The 10,000-nt window shown below is 42.4% G+C and overlaps 3 long non-coding RNA genes across 4 annotated transcripts in view; 2 read left to right on the plus strand and 1 right to left on the minus strand.

Moving 5' to 3' along the window:
* The window catches only part of LOC146487670 (uncharacterized), a 9,006-nt gene extending 91 nt beyond the window's left edge, over positions 1–8,915 (plus strand). Inside the window, exons 1-2 of the long non-coding RNA XR_014856765.1 lie at positions 1–1,525; positions 8,467–8,915. The exon at positions 1–1,525 is cut by the window's left edge and continues 91 nt beyond it. This is a non-coding gene — a long non-coding RNA (uncharacterized LOC146487670). The remainder of the gene's footprint in view (positions 1,526–8,466) is intronic.
* The window catches only part of LOC146487671 (uncharacterized), a 13,348-nt gene continuing 4,953 nt past the window's right edge, over positions 1,606–10,000 (minus strand). Inside the window, exons 2-3 of one of the 2 annotated variants that reach the window (XR_014856737.1) lie at positions 8,218–8,283; positions 1,606–1,806 (exon numbers count right to left, since the gene is read on the minus strand). This is a non-coding gene — a long non-coding RNA (uncharacterized LOC146487671). Of the gene's footprint in view, positions 1,807–8,217; positions 8,284–9,274; positions 9,366–10,000 lie in introns of those variants that run through there. The other variant, XR_014856739.1, reaches the window with a different exon arrangement.
* LOC146487672 (uncharacterized) overlaps positions 8,933–10,000 on the plus strand; it is a 2,515-nt gene continuing 1,447 nt past the window's right edge. The window contains exons 1-2 of the long non-coding RNA XR_014856743.1: positions 8,933–8,982; positions 9,750–9,771. This is a non-coding gene — a long non-coding RNA (uncharacterized LOC146487672). The remainder of the gene's footprint in view (positions 8,983–9,749; positions 9,772–10,000) is intronic.

Raw genomic sequence — 10,000 nt, forward strand, 5'->3', positions numbered from 1 at the left:
AACGCAATTTGGGCAGGGGCTATGGTACGATCATCTACACAAAAACTATCTGAAAAAGAAGAGTCCTAAAATACTTGTGGTATTCTACTGAGGAAATTGTTCTCCTCACCTATCTCTTCTTTTAGCGGTTCGCCTGATTTTAGAATATTAAAAAGCTTTGAATTCACCTTTCGAGTTTCATTACTATTATATACTTTTGCTTTGTATTATTCTCGCAGCGAGTTACCCAAGCTTTGTTTTTAATGCTCTGCGTTTTAATACAGCTTTTTAATGATCCAACATCATATGCTTGTCCAAACGTGACAGCATGTCAAATGAACAATTTTCACGCAAAGGATTATTTTTATCGTCGATTTTTCTTTACTCGTATTATATTCTCTTCAGTTTAACTATTTTTCCTACATCAATCTTAATACATTGACTTGTACACTTAGTACACATCTTTATACACAAAGAAAGAGGAGATGGGTTTTTGATCAACGGCGCTTTCGTGTTAAAACGGATAGCCTGGTCTCACTGCGAAAAGCCTCCCATCAACAGCTGATGCAGCTGATGTTCAACGGTGGGCTCCGTAGAAATGTGCGCGGGAAATTTTTGGGCAACCGACGCTGTTTCTCCGCCATCTTTAATCATATAAGGTGCAAGAGGTTATTTTTATGTCAGTTGGCGAGGGTCGACAACAAAGGTGAGAAAAATTTTTATTCAGTTTTTCTTTATCCCCAGACGTTAAAAAATCCCCCCAAAATCCAGCGGATAAGTCCCTTCTACTTATTTGGCAATTTTGTGGAGGTGGGAATAATACTGTAGGGTGTTGCAGAAGGGCAGTGTGACCACGGCGTCGCATTGTCGCGCATTGGTGACGCCAATTTGGAGGAAGTTTCTGTTGTATGAATTTATCGTAATTGCGCCTCTTAGACTGGTTCAAATCTGTTCAAATTGGGTTAAAATTTGCGTAGGTCTTTTAAGCAGGCATTGAAAAAAATTGTGCGTGAGTTTTTAAAAGCCATCAGAGTAAAGTTCAAACACGATATGCATATTACAATGACAAAACTTGCTTGCTATTAAAGCCATTTTTCCTCCGCAAAATCCCCCATCCTTTCTCCAAAAAAAAAGATTAGATATCACATAAGAGTATGTTACATATACTGGATTATAATTATACCGCAAAGTTGCCTTGTGTGTTGTACTAAAAGGAAATGACGCTTTTGGAGTTAATTGCAGCTGCTTGATACTCTGTTTTCAGAGAGATGCCTTCCTTAAATCGGTTTGTTCGTGCGGACCGAAGAAGTAAGTGATAATTATTCATCTCTATTTAATAGCTCACATGTTGAACTTAAGGTACAAAAACCAGACACATTGAAACCCCCCGTTGTAAATTACACAATGGTTCTAATTTGTACAGTTTCCGGCCAGTTTAAGAATTTGAGCGCCCCATTCAAGCTTGCATAACTTCTTAAAAGGAGATAGAGGCCTATCTTTTTTTTTTTTTTTCATCTAGACATACAACCCAGAGGAGCACAGATTGGTAGGTTTGGTAGTTTTTCTCCTTGTACCTTTAAAAAAAGCAATAACATACAGTCTATTAAACTCTGATATACATTCGTGGTGCTACAAATGTCAAAGCTTTAAATTTTATTGCATTTCATCCCTTTTTAGGGAAATTGAATTTCTGTACAAGGTTCCTTTTTATGTTTACAAATTATATGTGACTAACACACTCCCGTACTCAGAGCAAAATGTTGGATGGGTCCTTTTCCTTGTTCCGGGAGGTTTTCTTCCGAGTACTCCAAGCGGTTTTCCCCTCTCCTAAAAAAGAAAAAAAAAACTATTTCAAAATTCCAACCTGATCTGGAAAGTGTCCCAATAAGTGCATTATGCTTAATACACTGAAACTGATATAAAGTCATTTTTAATTAATGTTATTATTAGTTATTATTAATGTTAGTATCGTTGTTCAGTTTAAACATATCCCAAATGGTAATTTTAGTAATTTCAATAAATTACATTAATTTATTTTTTGTCAACCATACCAAGGAAGAAGATTTGAAACTGGTAAGCTCTTCAACGTGAGATGACCACTAGTTGAAATCATTATTCTGAGTGTGATATTCAATTGTTGTCCTGTGTGCGTGGTACTGCAAAATTCTTGTTTCAATTTAAAAGTGAGGCTGTTCTTCATTATCCACACTCTACAATCCTCATGCAGAGAAGTTGATAGAAAATGCAAACCCTACTTTTTTAAAAGTATTCTTTTAGTAAATATTTTACAATTAAGCCAAGCAGAAGAGAGAGAAAAAACAAAAAAAAAAAAAACAAAAACAAGCAATTCATGCTAATGTAGCGGTCGAAAAGTCACCGCCACCCAACCCTAACCCTCCATATGTCGGAAATCGATTCCATGCAATAAAAGGCTTTCAGATTCGGTCGTACTTAATTACCTACTTGTCAAGCTAAATCACTTGATAAGATCAAAGAATGAAATAATTAAATATGTTAAGTGAAGATTAGGTTTCTCTATGGACTGGAGAGAGTGAACGCATTGAAAACATTGAACATTGTGACCAGGGACCAGGGACTTGAAATAAAACGTCTTCTATACTGAGAATTGTCGTGGATTTCTGAGGCCACGCGGAGGCGTTCGCGACAAATTGGCACCTCCGACGGGACACACGCAACACTGGGACGAGAACAGAAGTAATTCTACTGCAGTAATTTCGAAACTGTGACGGCAAACATGGAAGAGGTCGAGGGAGCATTGGAGACAAAGCTTACACAATTGAAGTTTTCAAGGGAACGAACAGAGAAAATCATCCAAAGCGGGAAATGGGACAGAGTAGAGAGACATCAAAATGCGTTAAAGGAATTGGCAGGCGAAGCCGATCAGTTGAAAAGAAAACTAGAAGAGATGAAGATCGCTGCAAAAGAAAATGTGGACCATGTAAAGAAATGGAGCGATGAAATTGAAACCAGGATCGATGAGGCAGAAGAAGATGTTACGCGCCTACGAGAATGGGCTGAAACAATGAAGAAAGAAGAGAGTCAGAAGCTCCGAGACGAAGAGCTAAAGTACGAACAGAAGCTTTTCGAAATACGCCTACAATTTCAAAGCGAGTTAAAAGAGGCCGGCAAGTTGCAACAAGCGCAAGGGAGTGGTTCAGGGAGTGGTACTGGTGATGTTGTGGCTGGGTTGCAAGCGAAGTTACCAAAATTAGTTATCACTAAATTCAACGGCACTTTCCAAGATTGGCCACGATTCTGGGGACAATTCTGTGAGGCAATCGATAAATCGAGTATCGCTGGTGTAACCAAGTTTTCGTATTTGAGAGAGCTGTTGGCTCCGAAAGTTAGAGCGTCCATTGAAGCCCTTCCATTTACACCTGAAGGATATCTTCACGCCCTAAGCATCTTAAAGGATAAGTATGGCAAGGAATCAGAAATCGTGAAAGCATACAACAAGGAAATTTTAGAGCTGCCAGTCATTTCTGGAGTGAATGTCAAAAAGATCCACGAATTCTACGAGCGCTTGACATATTGTGTGCAATCTTTGGAAACAATGGGCAAATTAGACAAGGTCAACGGAAATGTATCGATGACACTGGATAAATTACCGGGAATTAGAGGCGATATCGTACGCACGGATGACTCCTGGGAAAGTTGGGATTTTGTGAAGCTGTGCGAAGCCTTGAAACTGTGGACAAGACGCAACCCAATCGAGTTTACTAACGCGGCCGAGAGAGCAGATCCGTTCCCTCGTCGACGGGAGAGATCTGACAAGGTCTTCAACGTCAGACATCAAGAGCCGAAACCACGTGCATGTGTTTATTGTGATAACACATCGCATTTTTCCTGGGAGTGCCCAAAGATAACAACGTTCGATGAAAGGAAGCGATTTTTGGCTCAACATCGCCTTTGTTTTAATTGTGCACGCAGCGGTCATCCAGCCTCCAGATGCGAAAGCAAAGCTTCATGTCAGCGATGTGGTCGTCGACATCATACCTCTGTTTGTGACCATGAACGTGACGAATCGGGGCCACGACAAGAAGTCGTATTGACTACCTCAGAGAAAGGAGATGGCATTTTCCCTGTTGTGAATGTGAAGGTCAATGGTATTGAGTGTCGTGCGTTGATTGCCACTGGAGCGGGAAGTTCTTACGCTTCTGCGAAATTAATTGAACTTCTCAAGATAAACCCCGTTGATGTGAAAGTTAAACAAGTAGACATGCTAATGGGAACATCATTAGCCCGCCTTGAAACCTATCAATCCTGTGTTGAATCAGTTTGTGGAAACTTCAAAATGGATGTGAAGTTAATTAAAGTGAACAAAGGAGAACTGTTGACATTAGACAACCCTAACTATGACGCTATGACCGCACATTGGGAAAGACGGTGAACCAATTGCTGAGCTTACCAAACTTGGTTGGTTTGTTATGTCTCCTGGACAGGAGTTCGACCGAAATGCGATGATGCTAACTCAAACTAGCCAGCTGGAGTATGAAGTCGATGTGTTAGGGCTGGCTGACACCTTTCTCAATGACCAGCAAGCTGTGTACGGTGAATTCAAGAAGCAATTAGTCAGGACCGAGGAGGGCTGGTACGAGACCGGACTGCCCTGGAAGGGGAACCACCCACCTCTGCCTTCAAATGAACGGGGGAGCCTGCAGCGGCTACGCAACTTAACACGTAAGTTGCAGCGTACCGGGAAAACTGAAGAATACGAAAGCATCATTGTAGAACAAAGGGAGCAGGGCGTGGTCGAGGTTGCAGATAAGCCGGCTGAAGGGATCGAATTCTACATACCCCACAAGCCAGTGGTGAGAGAGGATGCTGAATCTATCAAAACGCGCATTGTCTATGATGCATCAGCACGGGAACACCCATCAGCTCGATCCTTGAATGAGTGTCTCAACCCTGGCCCTCCGCTGCAGAACAAGCTTTGGGATGTGCTCGTTCGTCAGCGGTCTTACCCGGTTGCAGTGACAGGCGACTTAAAGAAAGCATTTCTGCAAGTGCGCATCAAAGCATCAGACAGGGATGCACTTAGATTTCACTGGAGGAAAGATGAACACTCTAAGCTTGAAACACTGAGATTCACAAGAGCGTTGTTCGGGCTGACGTCTTCGCCCTTCCTGCTTGGGGGAGTTATAGAGTGTCATCTAGAGACATGGGAAACGAGAGCGCCAGAGGTGGTGACGGAGCTGCGAAAGAACTTGTACGTGGATGACTTGCTGTCGGGAGGAGTGACTGTGGGGGAAGCACAGTACCGCAAGGAGCATGCCATCGAAATATTCAAGGACGGAAGTTTTACTTTACACAAGTGGCATTCTAACGTCCCGATGCTGGAGGGAGGTATCGAAAGCAAAGATAGTGATTTGTCTTTCGCCAAACATCAACTTCAACACCCAGAAGAAGCTAGGGCCAGCCTACTAGGACTAGGATGGGACAAAGACAAGGATGAGTTGAGCGTCAAATTTCCCACTGAACAAGTCCAACCGACCAAGAGAGGGATACTAAGCAAGCTTGCCAAGGTGTATGACCCCCTGGGACTGGTCTCACCTGTGACCCTTGAAGGAAAAATGATCTTCAGAGATGTGCGTGATGCAACTAAAGCATGGGACGTGAAACTCGAAGAACCACTACTACAGAGATGGAAGAAATGGGAGCAGTCTCTGCCTCTAGAGCAGTTGTTGCCAAGGGCAATCACCAGCTACCAAGAACCCTTGCAAGATGTCGAACTACATAGCTTCGGTGACGGCAGCAAACAAGGAGTGGGAGCCGCAGTGTACGCAGTTGTGCGACAACAGTAGGGAACAACACAACACCTGGTAGCCGCTAAAACGCGTCTAGCAAAAGAAGGACTATCCATACCCTGTATTGAGCTGATTGGGGGCCACATGGCGGCTAACTTAGTCACAAACGTGAAGAATGCTTTGGAGGGTCTACCAATTTCGAACGTGTATGGCTGGCTTGACAGTACTGTGACCCTTCACTGGATACGAGGAGGGGGAGAATATAAGCAGTTTGTTGCCAACCGCGTGAACAAAATTAACCAGCACCCCGAAATCCAGTGGAGGCATGTGTCAACGAGGAAAAATCCAGCTGACCTGGCAAGTAGAGGAGGGGAAACGACTGAACTGTGGTGGAGTGGACCGAAGTGGCTGGCTAATCGAGAGCACTGGCCACCTAACCCTGTGACTTCAGCTTCGCCAGCGACAGAGGTTGAAGCTAAAACTATCCGAGAAGTGCTAACAGTGACGCAGACGAAGGCTGTCAGTGATGGATTGGACGAATTGCTAGACAAGCACGATCTCAGACGCGCTTTGAGGGTTGTTGCATGGGTCACAAGATTCATAACCAACTGCAAGACACCCAAGAGACTAACAGGGCCATTAACGACTGCTGAAATAGATAGTGTAAAGTGGGGTTGGATCAGACGAGCGCAAAAACAAGATATGACGATGCCAAGTTATCCGCAGATCCAGAGCAGCTTAAATCTGCAGCTGAGTAAGGACGGCCTTCTGGAATGCCGTGGACGTATCCAGGGAAAATACCCGATCTATCTTCCAGAAGACGCAATATTTACAAAGAAGCTGGTGAGACGAGTGCATTGTGAGACTCTGCACGGGGGAGTAGGGCTGACAATGGCGGCAGTCAGGGAAAACTACTGGGTTCCGAGGCTGAGGAGACTCGTGAAGAAAGTGACGAAGGAATGCTGGGGGTGTAAGAGGTTCCAGGCGACAGCAGTTGCGACGCCCCCACCAGGTCTTCTGCCAACCAACAGAACAGAAGGGACTACGGCATTCGAGGTCGTCGGCGTGGACTTTGCTGGCCCAATACGCTACCGAAAGGGAAGCAACCGGGAAGGGAAGGCTTACATCGCACTGTTTGCCTGTAGCTCGACGCGGGGAGTACATCTTGAGCTGTTACCGAGTCTAGAAACAGAGAAGTTCCTTCTGTGCCTGAAGCGTTTCATTGCAAGGCGTGGTCGACCAAAGACGCTGTACTCTGACAACGGGGGAACGTTTGTGAAAGCTGCTAAGTGGCTTAAGACAGTTCGACGAGACGAGAAAGTACAGGGCTATCTCGAGCAGCAAGAGATCCAATGGCAATTTAATCTGTCCCGGGCACCGTGGTGGGGAGGACAATTCGAGCGTCTTATCGGCGTTGTGAAACGGGCCTTCTACAAGACTATTGGAGCGGCTACCTTGACCTGGGATGAGCTTAGTGAAATCATGCTCGACGTGGAAATACAAAATAACCGCCGTCTGCTGAGCTACGTCGAAGATGACGTCCAGTTGTCCACCCTAACCCCATCGACGTTCCTGTTTCAGCGGTCAAGTCTGTTGCCAGAACAGGAGCCTTGGAGGGAGGAAGACGTAAACTTAAGAAGGCGCGCAAAGTATCTCAAATCGTGCAAGGAACAACTCTGGCGCCGCTGGACAAGGGAATACCTGACTACACTTCGTGAGAGGCATTACTTGAACCACAAGTGCAGGAATTTCCAAGTCAAGGTGGGAGATGTTGTGATCATCAGATCAGAAGAGAAGAATCGGAACAGGTGGCCGATTGCTGTTGTAAGGCAACTCTATCCTGGTCGTGACGGGATAGTACGGGCGGTACAAGTTGACACAGGGAAGGGACAACTGGAGAGGCCAGTCCAACACCTCTATCCCATGGAGCTTAATTGTGACAGACCCCGCCCTCCAGTGTTGAACCCAGAAGCAAACGTTTTCCGCCCTCGCCGTGAAGCGGCAGCCGTTGCTGCAGAGAACATTAGAGCTATTGCTCTACAGGAACTAAACACTTAGATCTTTCATTTAAGAGACAAGGACATTCCGTGACCATAATATATTCAGTTGAATTTCGTTAAAGTTTTTTATTTAGTGGACAATCAGTGATTTCCTCTGAAGCATATACCTCAACAGGAGCTATATGGGGGGAGAGTGTCGGAAATCGATTCCATGCAATAAAAGGCTTTCAGATTCGGTTGTACTTAATTACCTACTTGTCAAACTAAATCACTTGATAAGATCAAAGAATGAAATAATTAAATATGTTAAGTGAAGATTAGGTTTCTCTATGGACTGGAGAGAGTGAACGCATTGAAAACATTGAACATTGTGACCAGGGACCAGGGACTTGAAATAAAACGTCTTCTATACTGAGAATTGTCGTGGATTTCTGAGGCCACGCGGAGGCGTTCGCGACACATATACTCACCTGATCATCCATATAGTAACCCATACAGAAATGATGCAATCTCTGTTAACTGTCCATGGCATACATCTATTACATGAAAAAGTTAATGTTTTACTAAATGTAGTTGACACAGCAAACTAAGCATCACGGATCGATATAAAAAATGGAAAGAGTGTCATTGGTTTCCATTTTGAATGAGGTGGAACTCCATTAGCTTAATGTAGCATCTGATACTGATACAAACTAAATTAAGCTTCTCTGTTTCTATAGATGGTGAAAGAAATGAAAACATGGAGGGTAAGTAATATAAAAATAATACAACATGCATGGATCATTGGTTTTGTTCATTACTAAATTTTGTTTAGAAAACTTGTAATTTAAAGGTCCATAAGAAATACATGTAACCTCAACTAAACTTTTGTATAATTTACCTTAGATGTCAAAGCTTCTGGGGTTTTTAAATCCAGAAAAAAAATTTCGTCAAAGCAATACATTAATTAACTGCTTAGAAATTTAAAACCATTATACATTGGTGAGTGTTTTCCACTTTTCTCATGCATTCGGAAAAGAAATCATTGAAAAGAAACATGTACTGCAATTGTTATTGGGTAGTTCAAGTCCATGCATTACACAGCCACTGCAGCAAATGTGCCCTGTGCCAGTCAGGCTTTATTGAATTATGTACATGTGATTGAATGATACAATACATGACCTATATATTTCTTTTGCTTTCAGTCCTACATGAACATCATGATGTAGAAGGCGGGGCACCTCCAGCAGCCAGAGGTGATGATAAGTTATTTATAAGAGAAGATAGATGAATCATGTTGTGAACAAAGTGTTTTGACATTAGGGAATTGTAAGAGATAACTACTCCCTTTCACTTCAGCTACTGTACTGTCAGCAGCCATTAACTCACGTTTTAAAAGTTATTTCAGCACAATTTGTGCATTTAGTTATGTTTACTATTAAATTCCCTCATTTACAAGACATTTTTTTTAGCTGAGAGAATAAAGATTGCAATATTATGCACTCTACTGTCATAAAATACCTATAGTAACTTTACAGTATGAGAAAAAATCAAACATTAACATAATATTACTATTATCCAATAAATTGTGCATATCATCACCTTATCCTTAGACAAGGAGACTGAATCACAGAGTGTTCTGCAAGATTGAGCAGAATAATCATTTTATTAGTCAACACATTGAAACCAACGTACACAGAATTTAATTGCAGGAAAGCTGGAGACAATGTTGGTTTGGCAATTTTTCTCCCCAGCAACTAAAGTTACATATATGGTATTACGTGTACATACTAACTGCAAGACACGAATATTCAGTGCACCATTACCGCATTTAAGCTATAGTGTTACAGTGTGTTGAATAAGAAAATTACAATTTAACCCTGGCTTGTTGGCGTCCTAATGAAAATTAACATTTAAGCCTGTGTGAAATAGAAGGCATGTGACACTTTTAAAATTTATGTTTTCCACTCTGATCAAGAACGCACTTGCTCAACTGATCACAAACTAAATAATTGTTTTGCAGCGGAACCTCCAGTGGTGGCCAGGTAAGTCATTACAAAAATGAGAAAGATCAATAAAATAGTAAATTATAAAGACTAGCAGTGATGAATATAATAGTTGCAAGCTCAAGTTTTTTTGTGTGTTGATGATTGTTTTACTTTTACTCAATGAGGCTAAATAACTAAATTACACTATCCTGCCATTTTTATGGAGCTGTGAGTGTGTACTTTAAAGTAAATGCGGTATACAACTCCAAAAAGCTGAACATTTTGT

The sequence above is a fragment of the Pavona decussata genome, unplaced genomic scaffold, assembly GCF_977016875.1.
Source record: "Pavona decussata unplaced genomic scaffold, jaPavDecu1.1 SCAFFOLD_14, whole genome shotgun sequence".
NCBI classification, from domain to species: Eukaryota; Metazoa; Cnidaria; class Anthozoa; order Scleractinia; family Agariciidae; genus Pavona; species Pavona decussata.